General features: G+C 40.7%; 1 pseudogene; it reads left to right on the top strand.

Annotated features, from left to right (window-relative positions):
• Positions 1-8,242: 8,242 nt before the first annotated feature.
• On the top strand, positions 8,243-8,653 carry LOC102859038 (annotated as a pseudogene).
• Positions 8,654-9,680: the final 1,027 nt, after the last annotated feature.

Below are 9,680 nucleotides of genomic sequence, written 5' to 3'. Positions count from 1 at the left end.
AAGCATGGTCATCTGATAAAGACTGATGGAACATTGAGACTACAGCCCTTGTTGTTGTTGTTGTTGTTATTGTTAGGTGCCGTTGAATCGCTTGTGACTCATAGCTGAATCTTCCTCTATCCTGAGTCAATTTTACTGTCCTCGACACACCTACCCCCCATTACCCCAGTCACTGAGTCAATCTATCTCATCCAGGGTCTTCCTCTCCTGTGCTGTCCCTCCACCCTCCCAGGCATGACATCCCTCTCTAAGGACTGACCCCTTCTTACAACATGCCCAAAGTATGCCAGACAGAGCTTCAGAATATTTGACTCCAAAGAGCCTCTTGGTTTTACCCTCTTCAGGCTGAACCTGTTTGTTCTCCTAATAGTCCATGGTATATTCAATACTCTTCTCCAGCATCACAGCTCAAAGGCAGCGATTCTCCTTCTATCATCCCTAGTCATTGTCCAGTTCTCTGATGCATAGTAAGTAATTGTGAAGACCATGGCTCAGATCAGATGCATCTCATTTTCTAGACTGACATTATTGCTCTTCAATACTCTGGAGAGGTCCCTGACAGTAGATTTTTCCCAATGCAATTAATCTTTTAATTTCCTTGCTGCTAGTACCAAAAGTGTTGATTGTGGAGACAATCAAACTGAAGCTATTAGCAATCTCAGTCTCTTCACCGTCTATCATGATGCTGCCAATCGGCCCAGTGGTGAGGATCTTCATTTTCTTGATAAGCTTCTAGCCATATAGAAGTCTGTGATCCTTGACCTTGTGAAGCAATCAGTTTAGGCAAGCAAGGTTGTGTCATCTGCATAACGCAGGTTGTTGATGAGTCTTCCTCCAACCCTGCTGTCACATTCTTCCTCATAGAGCGCAGCCTCCTGGATGAACTGTTCCACACATAGATTGAAAAGGTATGGAGATAGGACACATTTCTGTTGTACACTTTTCCTGATTTTGAACCATGCTGTGTTTTCTTGCTGTGTTTTGACGACTGCCTCCTGGTCCAAGGACGGATTTTGCATGAACACAATCAAGTGCTCTGAGATTCCCATTCTACTTGGAGTTAACCACAGTTTATTGTGATCTATACAGTTAAATGCCTTTGCCTAGTCAATGAAACACAGATAGACATTCCTCAGATACCGCTTTCCACCCAGATCCATCTAACTTTAGCTATAATATCCCTAGTTCCATGGCCTCTTCTACAGGCAGCCTGCGCATCTGGCAGTTCTCTGTCGCTGTGCTGTTCCAGTAGTTTTGGGATACTTTTCAGCAGGATCTTAGCCATCCTTTAAACCTGCACTCATCACTGTAGCATACCTTGCAGTCATTCAATAATTATTAGTGTGAGTAAAAATATTACCAGGAAGGCACTCAGTCTGTTGAACACCAAAAAGGTACAAGGGCAGCTCTTGTCCAAGAGGAAAAAAAATTTAGCATTTTATAAAGAAGAGGAGGGATGAAGGGAAGAGAGAGGCAGGGGGAAGACTGATGATACGAGATGGGGGGAAGAGTGATGATACGAAGAGAGAGAGGAAAAGAGCGATGATACATCATCATTGTAAAACAAAAGGCATGCAAATAGTTGAGTGGAACACCAATCTTCTTTGTAAACTTGTTCTCAAACCATAATGTTTGAAAAAATAAGTAAAAAATGGTTTGGAAGGTCTCCATTACTGTGTGTAAGCATTTGGAATCACTGTACTTGTTTCTATGCCAAAAAGTTCCTATCCTTAGTTACATGAATTTTACTACTCCACAAAATAACATTTAAATGTAGAATTTGAGTGTCTGGGTTTTTTTCATAACTGTTTGTCGTACTTGGAAATGCCAAAGGCCCCACACAACTTGGTGAAGGAAGCTGTTTTGCTTACCACTGATTTAGAATGTTGTAAACATGAAATCTTACACAATAATAGGGTTGAAAACTGGAAGCAAGCAAATGTGGAGGCTCCTTTGTTGACTGCATTTAACATTATGCCTTGAGTTAGGGGCAGAGAATCAATTCCGAGAACTATATAAAGTAGGGCATAAAGAAGGTAGCTGGCATATGTGAAAATAAATGTATTGCTCTGAGCCAGCGTCAACCAAGTAATAAATACAACATCGAAGTCCAAATGGGCAGGCAAGTTTACAAACAGTCCATTGTTAACTTGCATTTTCAACTTGTGATCTAGTCCAGTTCAGGGGAAGACATCACAAGTGGAACTTTCAAGTTCTGTTCTTAATACGCCTTATTCTTCAACTGTAGGCTCAGAAACAGAAAGATTTCACTGGAGAATCAAGCTAATTTCTCAATTTCCTGGCCCAGGAGAGCCCCAGGAGAGGGGGTAACTTGCCTGATATATTTATTTCCAGAATTAGATTCTGTTTTCCAAAACTCTTACAGTCTAAAGCCTCATTTCCAATAAAATTCCCAAGAGCTATCATTGACATAAATTGATTATTTGTAACTGATTGTTGAAATTAAGAGTTAGTTACTGTGACCTTTGAAGTATTTTCAAAGAGACTTATGGTGCACTTGTTTAAACCTGTACAAAGAGGTGAGTCAAACCCTTGATGTCTTCACTTAGAAGGAACATTTTATCTGTGTTTCTACTGGATAGATTTGTTTATTCTTTTGAATGTCAAAGCGTATTTAATATTCCTAGCCGACATCATAATTTAAAGCATCAATTCTTATTGGGTCTTCCTAATTCTTGATTCAATTTTCCCAGGCATATGAGATGATTGAAAATACTATGATTCTGTCAGAAACACCTTTACCCTTAAGATCGTGCCTTTGCATTTGAACACTTTAAAACAGTCATTTACAGCAGATTTTCCCAATTAAGAAACTTGTTTGATTTCTTGACAGTTGTAGGTATTGAATGTACATTTAAGATGAAACCCTTAACTATTTCAATCTTTTCTCCCTTTATTCTGATGTTTCTTGTTGGTCCAATTCCGAGGAATTTATTTTCTTTATGTTGAGGTATAATCTAGCCTGAAAGTTATAGTCTTTGATCTTCATCAGTAAGCGCATTTCAAACGCTCTTTGTAAAAGCATATGTGGTTGTGTCATCCGCAAAGCACAAGTTGTGAGTAAATCTTCCTGAAATCCCGATTCTGCATTTTTCTTTATATAGTCCAGCTTCTCAGATTAACCGTTCACCATCCGGATTAAATTAGTATGGGGGAGGCCACAACTATGCCAAACACCTTTCATGATTTTAAACCATTCAGCATCTCATTAATTCTCTTCCAATGACTTCCTCTTGGTCTAAGTACAGTTGTCTGATTTCTTGACTGCCAAGGTGTTGATTGTGGGTCCACGTAAAATGAGCATTATTAATTATTCTGGCATTCCTATTCTCAATATTATCCATAACTTGTTATGCTTCACAGAGTTGAATACTTTCACATAGCCAATACGATTCAGGTGAGCATTTATTTTAATATTCTTTGCTCTCAACCACTATCCACTGACATCAGTAATGACATGCTTTAACCCATATTCTCTTCTGAGTTTGTCTTGAATTTCTCCAAGCCTTCTGTGAATGTGCAGTTTCCAATGTTTTCAAAGTATCATCAGAAAAATTGTACTTGCATATGCTATTAATAATTTCATTCATTCATTTCTATTTTTGTTGAATCACCTTTCTTTGGAATGAGCTCTCTCTAAACTGGTTGGCCACGTATCAGTCTTCCAAATTTCTTGGCATAGACAAGTGAGCACGTTCAGAGTTGAACTTATTTATTTAAATATCAATTGACAGTCCATTAATTTTTGTAATCGTATTTTCTGGAAATGTCTTCAGTGCAGCTTAAACTTTTTCTGTCAACATATTGACTCTTATTTATGTGCTATTTTGAAGCAGTTGAACACACAAACCATTTTAATACCATCACAATGTAGACCTCTTTTACCTTCTTTTTTATTTAATATATTTTCCTTTATTTATTTTTCATTTCAATGAACATCTACAGAGATTTTGGAATTCCATTCATTCATTGTTGCAGCACCCTTCTCCCTGCCCACCCCACCTCACTCCTCCTCCACTCCCCCTGCCCCCCGTTTGCTCCTCTCCTTGAAAAGCAAAAGAAAAACTCCCTCGCTGGTACACAATCCCCCCTGCACCTCCCCCAATCCCACCTCCAACCCCAAATATAATCCCTTCTGCAACCCTCATTGCGTACTCCTACGATAAACATAATGCCCTAAAATATAATACTTTTAAACTATTCTCTCCCCTGTAGACTTCAATGCCGTAAACATATTTCATCCAGTTTTTCTCAGTCTTACCCCCACCCCGATGCCAGCCTCATTCTACAACAGTGGCACCATATAGCATTTGTCCCTTTGTGACTGAGATACCTCACTCAGCATAATGTCCCCCAGGGTCACCCATTTTGAATAATATTGCATGAATTCCTTGTTTTTCGATGCAGCATAGTATTCCATTGTGCAAATATACCACAGCTTCTCTACCCATTCGTTTGTTGATGGGCATTTAGGTTGTTTCCAACTCCTTGCTATTGTAAACAAAGCCGCGATAAACATAGGTATGCATACCTTCTTTTGATGCTTTTTGCATCCAACAATGTCCTGTCCATAGTTCCTTTCAGTATTCTAAGTCAAGGCTTGCATTTTTTTCCTTTTTTTTTTTTTTTTTTGAGCTCGAGAAATGCTCTATGTTCGTCCCCTTTGGGCTTCTCACTCTAGGTCTTTCCATAATGCATTATAATTGTACTTTGTCTTGTCAAGCTTAAATTCGTTTGCCACGTTTACTGTTTTTATTTCATTCACTTTAGTTACTCTCTTCATTATCTAGATACCTACCTATGACAAAGATAGCACAAAGGAATAGTCTTAATGAAGAGAAATTTATCCTCTTACAGTTTAGGAAGCCAGAAGTCTAAATACAAGATACATCTCTTACGTTAGGGAGAAATGGAGTTCTGGTAACTTAGTGAAAGAAGTTGAGCTGCAGTCCCAGAGGCATACAGTTTGAATCCACCAGCTGCTTCACAGAAGGATGGGCAATCTCCTCCTGTGTCATTAACTACCCCTGAAAACCTGCTGGAGGGTCACTATGGGTCAATTATGATTCAATTGTACATAACAACAACAATGTTACAGGAGAAGACTTTCTTTCTTAGCTGGTTCAGGAGGAAAGTTTTGTTTCCATCAACATCTATAGGCCCTGTGATCCTTGCAGATTTCTTCCCAGAAGAGTCACAATATCTTCTTAGGGACCAATACTCTAAAATATTATTTAAGGAGTGTCTTTCAGACTTATGGTGTTGTTGTTGTATACTGTAGAGTCGGATTCAACCCATAGCTGACCCTCAGTCAGGTTTTCAGAGGCAGTTAATAGTAGTTAATAGAGATTGTCCATCAATCTCCTATAGAGCAGTTGATGCCTTTGAACCATGTACCTTCAGGATTGCAACACAGCTTCTTGTCATATCAGGCCACCAAAGGGCTGTGTGTGTGTGTGTGTGTGTGTATACATATGCATATACATGTATATATATACATATATACATATATATACTCAGACCTATAATAATATTCATAATTATTAATACCTTATATGCCATGTTCTTCTGAGTATAAAATATTCTAAGTTATTTGTTCTGTACTCTTCAATTTCATTTTCTTCTGCATTTTGGTTGTTGTTGCTAAAGATTGCTTCCTGGGCTCCACCATTCTACTGCCTGTGCTAATTTTAATGTGTTTCTTTTTTTTTTTACAAACTCTGGGACCCAAAAGTAGTTTGCGGAAGGTTGTGTCATTTCATTCATTTCTTGTTTGTTGTTAGGTGTTGATGAGTCTACTGTGACTCACAGTGACCCCATGAACAGCAGATTGAAGCTTTCTTCTGTTCTACACTATCCCATGCTCTTTGCCAGGCTCGAACTCCTTATTGCAGCCACTATTCTTGTAAGGAAGTTGTTATAATCTGTTTGTGAGATACAGAACATTTTCCTTGGAAAACAGGCAGAGAAATCCTCATTGATGTTGTGTTTGACCCTAGTCACAGATCCGTCACTTCATTTCAGCTCCTTCAGGGTATGTTTTCTCGTTGCTTACCCGTGGACCCTCCAGGTGGACAGTAATGAGATTAAGCTCATCACCTCTACTTGGTCTCTGTTACTCTCATTTCTCACATCTCACTGATATTTTTAGTCATGCTAAATCACCAAACTACCAAATAGAACTTAAAGCTTAACAAAACTATTATCAGACTTTAGTTGACGAAAATAGCAGCTAAGTCACAACGAATTGTCTGAACCCAACCACAAACACCTTGTTCAGGATCCATAAATATTTCATAAATTTTTCGTTTGTCCATGAGACACAGAGAGAGAGGAGGCGGCAAGGAAAGGGAGAGGGAGAGAGGGGGAGAGAGAGGGAGAAGGGGAGAGGGGGAAAGAGAGGGAGAGAAAGAGGGAGAGGGAGAGGGAGAAGGAAAGGAAGAAGGTGTATGGTAACAAAATACTTATTCGTCTCCCTAAGTGCTAGTCCATAATTTAGTTTAATGATGGTACACTCTCTCGTGGTCTCTTTAGGCCTCGAGAACTATTTGTATTGATTTAGCCATTCTGTTTGTCTCAATAATAAACAACCACATAAAACACAGACTGGGAAAAGGTACTTTCCTCAAGTGGAAAATCACACTTATCAGTGTAATAGAACTTTTGTCCTACGTCTAAGAAATCTTTCTAGTAGTTGGTTATAAATATTGATAAACACTCTGAAGAAAGGTAAGAATTTTAACTTCTAGGACCGCCTGTTGCATGTATTCAAGATCACACCCACACACAAAAAGGCATGAATATTTTTTTCTGTTTTTATTCTGAGTCTTATATCAATTATATAAGTTTTGGTTATTATCTTTTTCTTTAGAAAAAAATATTCAGCTGGACAAAGTGCAGAGATGACCTGGCACGCTGAGGACAGCAGTGAGCTCCAGCCGGGCAGAGATTGTGAAGATGTGCAAAATTTTCATCTGTTGCTTCTAGGACATTTGGGGTCAACTCTATGGCACCTGACTGAAACGACTAATAAAATGATCTTCGTTCTCCTGGAGTCCAGCCCTTAGGTGTTACTTTGAAATGTGAAAGGACTTGTCACATTGAGACCCCGTCAGGTCAAATAGTAACAATAACTTAGGGAGCAATTTAGGAGAGCACAGGTATCTCAGGTAATAGCTTCTTCTGGAACATTATCTATGTGAATCCAACTTCAAAAAGCAGGAACTTCAGTATCTTCCTGGAGACTATGCTTAAGAATAAAGGGAGTGTTACTGGTGACTTCATCTTCTTAACCACTTGAACTTGAATCCCTGCTTGTGTTTGATGTTACTTCCTGATCAATTAACACAACATCCTATATAATTGACTTACAGTCTCCTCTACAGGGGACTTTCCTGGTGTGTTCTGAGGACGCTGTCCAATTTGGAATAGATCTACTTATAGTAGCAGGGACGTCTGTAGTGAAAGACTGTCCAAAGAGCTAAAGAGTAATGATGTCGGACTAGAGACTAAGGTGCACCTGACCCAGGTCCTGGTCTTTGAAATTACTTGCTATGCAACAGAGAGCTGGACAACAACTAAGGATGACAGAAAAAGAACTGATGCCTTTGAGTTGTGGTGCTGGAGAAGAATATTGAACGTACCATTGACTGCGATTAGAACAAACAGGTTTGTATTTGAGATAGTGAAACCAAGTTGCTCCTTGGAGGCAAAGATTTTGAAGCTCTGTCTGACATGCTTTGGGCATGTAGCCAGGAGGGACCAGTTCCCAAAGAAGGACATCATGCTTGGAAGGGCAGAGGGACAGCACAGGAGAGGAAGGCCCAAGATGAGATGGATTGACACAGTGACTGGGGTAATGGGGTTAGGTGTGTTGGAGTCAGTGAGACTGGTTCAGGACAGGGCAGGGTTCAGAGCTGCTGTACATAGGGTTGCTCTGAGCGACAGGTGACTCAATGGCACATAACAGCAACATTGTAATAACAGGAGAAAGATGGGCCGTGTACTCTGTGCAATTAACTTTGAAAACCTGCTGAAGGGTCAGTTCTGACTCTGATACATACCAATTTCTTATAATAAAGATATAATTCACTATTTTTCAGTAGTTCTTAAGTAATGGAAGTTTTTAGTAACACATAAGAGAGTAGAAGAAAAGTTGAATTAAAACCAAAGCAAACCAGAGGTGACCCCGGCTGCCGCGGGAACTGCGGCGACAGCAACCATGGGGGCGCATCTGGTCCGGGGATACCTGGGCGACAGCTCGGTGGAGCCCAACCCCTTGCGGATGCCCACCTCCGATCCCAAATTCGGCTTCCCCGAGCGCAAGGAGCGCGAGATGGTGGCCACGCAGCAGCAGATGAACGACGCCCAGCTGCCCCTGGCCCTGCGGGACTGCTGTGCGCACTACCTCATTCAGCTGCTCAAGTGCAAGCGCCACAACTTCCCCAACTTCCTGGCCTGCAAGCACCAGAAGCATGACTGGGACTGCGAGCACCTCGACTACGTGAGCCGCATGAAGGAGTCTGAGCGGGAGCGGCGGCTGCTGCAGCGGAAGAAACGACGGGAAAAGAGGGAGGCGGGCGCGGCCAGCGGCGAGGGGCCCGGTGAAGTGGGCCCTGAGGTGGCCCTGTAACCCCCCTGCGGACCACTCAAATAAAAACCTTCAGATCCTCAGTCCTAAAAAAACCACCAAAGCAAACCAATAAACAGATAAAACGAGATAATATAGAAGACAATGGAAAGAATCTATACATTATACTTCATGATTTCTGGTGTAATTGCTCATAATAAAACTTTAAATAAAAATTTAACCTAGAAAAAAAAATGATGCTTTATTTGTTATTATTGCCTATAATACTTACTAATCTTTCAGTCTTCCTTAACCACCTTTAGTGTAATTATGTCATTTATATCCAGAAGCACTGGAATCTGAAGTCACAGAAAGCCCGTCATTTAAGGCACTCAAGCACTTCAAGGCAACTTGTTACCCAAGGCAGATTTCTCATTACATTTTTAAGGAATTGAAATATGATAGAATTCATTTGGATCCAGGTATCTAGTTAGAAAATGAATCCAACTATCAATCATAAATAACCCCCAAGAGACTATAGCACCACAAGGAGAAGGATATGGAGTCAAAAAATGACATTCTTTCATAATTTATAGTCCTGTGTATCTATTAATATAGAGTGGCATGCATGTATGAGGAAAACATATTACATGCTTATTTGCAAATGTACAGAGAAACATTTTGGGTAATTTCAAATCGTTAGGACCATTAACCCAGACTTGAATAAAGAGTGAATTCAACACTCATTTGCTATGACTGTTGTATAGCAATAACTGGTAGGAACAAAAGAAGGAAAAAGATCCGGTATTTTATTCAGTCATCCCCAAGTCTACTGGGAGCAACAGATGCACAGACACAATAAGCAGTCAGAGCTCTCTCACATATGTAGGTCCTGAGCTCACGTCTAGAGCACCAGGGCATTCACGCAGGTCCTGAGCTCACGTCTAGAGCACCAGGGCATTCACGCAGGTCCTGAGCTCACGTCTAGAGCACCAGGGCATTCACGCAGGTACTGAGCTCCCGTCTAGGGCACCGGGGCATTCACGCAGGTACTGAGCTCCCGTCTAGGGCACCGGGGCATTCACGCAGG

This window comes from Elephantulus edwardii, unplaced genomic scaffold, assembly GCF_000299155.1.
Source record: "Elephantulus edwardii isolate Elephantulus edwardi_28Jun2011 unplaced genomic scaffold, EleEdw1.0 scaffold00087, whole genome shotgun sequence".
Lineage (NCBI taxonomy): Eukaryota > Metazoa > Chordata > Mammalia > Macroscelidea > Macroscelididae > Elephantulus > Elephantulus edwardii.
The sequence above is the reverse complement of the archived record's forward strand: the minus strand, read 5'-3'. Positions and strand labels throughout refer to the sequence as shown.